The sequence below is a fragment of the Ambystoma mexicanum genome, chromosome 11 (genome assembly GCF_040938575.1).
Source record: "Ambystoma mexicanum isolate Mex_15411 chromosome 11, UKY_AmexF1_1, whole genome shotgun sequence".
Classification (NCBI taxonomy): domain Eukaryota; kingdom Metazoa; phylum Chordata; class Amphibia; order Caudata; family Ambystomatidae; genus Ambystoma; species Ambystoma mexicanum.
In genome coordinates, this window is record NC_090934.1 from 1,079,373,269 (window position 1) to 1,079,376,214 (window position 2,946).

Sequence of the window (2,946 nt, forward strand, 5' to 3'; positions counted from 1 at the left end):
CTCCCTCAAAAACCGCTCCTGTCCCACATTTGGAGCATACACCGAGGCAATGGTGTATGTGGCCCCACTAAACTCCCCCCTCACCATGAGGAATCTCCCATTTTTGTCCCTAAGGATATCTCGGACCTTAAGGTCCACCCCCCTTCCAAATGCCAGAGCCACCACCCCCTTCTTAGTAGGACCCGACGCAAAAAAGGTCTATGGGAAGCCTTTCAAGCGCAGGTGGCCCTGATCGGGATGCAAGAGATGTGTTTCCTGCAACGCCAAAACGTCCGGGAGATGCGTTCTAGTAAAATGTTCCAATTTCACATGCTTGAGTGGGGAATTCAATCCCCTCACATTATGTGTTAACCACCTAAGAGCAAAATGATAACCTGCCCCTCTCCAGTCAGCCTCCCTCTCAGCTCCATTCCCAACTCTCCCCCTCACCCCTGATACCACCGAATTCACTGCTTAGTTCCCCCCCCAACACCCTCCCCCCACCCCTACCGAACTTCCCCCAGCCTATAATCCCCAACTTTGGGCGGGCCCACTTCCCCCCATGCCCCCACCCTCCTCCCACCACCTACCGTACAAACTCGTTCTTTCTTGTTCCAACATGTTTTACTCCTCCCCCCCAGGCCATAGTCACACCCCATGAGTCCACCACCCCCCATCTTCCGCCCCAGAGCCCCTAAGGTGTCCCAGACCCCTCCATTGCCACTGCCCTTGCCCTCTGCATTCCGAGCATCTTTCCCGTGGGCCCCCGCACTGCCCCCTTCTTCTTGCCCCGCTCTCCTACCGTCGACCATTCCCATGTCCTGCTCCTCTCTCTTTGACCCCCTCGGGGCACGGGATCACCACCATGGTCCCCTCCTCCACTATCCAGGTCCAAGCTTATAATGCTGGCCGCCTCCTGAAGCGTAGTCGCTTGCTTCTGACTCCCCTCCCACACAAACACTAAACCGAAAGGGAAGGACCATCTATACTTAATCCCCTTCTTTGACAGCTCCTTGAGCACCGGGCCCATATTTCTTCTTTTCAACAATGTGCTTGCAGCCAGGTCCTGAAACAACTGAATTTCTTGACCCTTATAGAGAACTGGATCTCTCTGTCTGGCTGCCCTTAATACTGCTTCCTTCTGCGCATACCTAGCAAAGGCCACCACCACCTCCCGCGACCTAGGGTTTGTTCCCCCCCAAGGTCCGACCAACCTTGTGGGCCCTATCCAGGATTATCGAGCATGGGTCATCCTCGCACAAGAGCTCGGCAAAAATCTTATGGCATTCCTCCTTCAGCTGATGATCCGCCACAGCCTCAGGCAGCAGCTTAATTCGTACATTGACCCGTCGAGATCTGTTTTCCAGATACTCAAGCACCACCTCCACATTCCTTGTCGCGGAGTCTAGCCGGTCTATGGCTTCAGCATTAGCCATTGTCTCTCGCTCATTCTCCTGTAGACCCCTCTCCAGTAAATCCGCCCTTTCTCCTAACTGAGCGACTTCCTGACGTATTTTGCCCAGAGCAGCGTTGAGGTCAGTCCTCATGAGTTGGAACTGTTCCTGGAAAGCTTGGGCCAGCGACTGAGTCTGCATTTCCCCTCTGAGATCCTGCCTCGTCATCTGCGCAGATTCCGCCACCGCCTCACTGCCTCTGCTCTCCTGCAGAGTGGCTGTGCCGGTTTTATGCAAATCCCTAGTGTCCGTAGCAGGCCAAAGCGTGGGTCAAGTCCCCTGCGAAGCAGCGCAGGGGGACCAACCCCTCAAGACTTCACTTTGGACCTGGAGGACATTTGCGCCAAGTCTGGCCACTCCAGGCTTCACAAAGCAGTTCAATAGGGTAGAAACTCCCTGCTGCCGGCCCCAACTATAGCCTGCTCAAAGATTCCGACTCCCGAGAAGTACACACTTTCTCCTCCAAGTGGACTGAGTGGGCAACCCCCTATGCGGCACCTCCGCTCCCTTCTAGTTGCAATCAACCGATCCACTCCTTTGACCAAGAGACTGCAGTGCTCAACTGACGTTCACTTTGCAGAAGTGTATCACTGCACTCCCTGTATTTTAGGCCCAGGCAAGGGGAAGAGCCAACATGTCAGAGTTCGACCTCCCACCTACAGCGCCTCTGCCATTGGCCTCCCGAGGCACAGTTCCACCTGCGTACAACTGCACCACAGGGCCTCCCAGCCCCTCTGCCCAGGCAGTCCTTAGCTCCGACCACAATCCGGGGGGGGGTCGCGGCTCACCCCACCCCCACTCCACACCTTCCAAGACGAGGGGGCCCCACCCAGGCCTTAAGCAAGCCTCTCGCCAGCTCCCAGTGCCACTACTTTCACAGAGGGGCGCAAGCCAGTCCAACACCCGCACTTGCCTCCTCCATCCTGAAGGCACTGTGCTCCTCTCGCTCCCACAATCTTAGAGGCTCCCCAGGCCTCCTTGTGTGCCTTCACAGGTCCTCATGAGGCACAGGGGCCATCCAAGTGAGTGCAGCCTGCGACCGCCCCACCTCAGCCCCTCCCGTGCTCCGCGGGCCGCTTCTTACCAGGCGCCGCGGTGCTGCTAGTCCTCACGGCTCGCCTGTTCGTCCACAGTCCGGGGGGCAGTGGCCCTTCTCCACCCCTACTTCTCGCCTTCAGAGACGCGGGGGCTCCACAGAGGCCGTCGCCAAATCCCACGTCCGCCCCCAGTGCCTGTATCTCCACCGAGGGGGGGTCGGGTTGCTCCGGCACCCGAAACTGCCTCCTCCTTCCAAAGGGCGTAGCGCTCCTCTCGCTCCCGGTGCGCAGAGGCTTTCCAGACCACCCTGCACATCGTCCCGATCCTCACTGACCTCACAGAGGCGCCGGGACCATCCAAGAGGGTGCAGCCCGCGACCGCTCCACCTCACACACACCTGCGCTCTGCGGGCCATAGTCACCAGCGGCTGCGATGGCGCAGATCCTCGCGGCACATCCCCGCTGCCAGCGCCTCA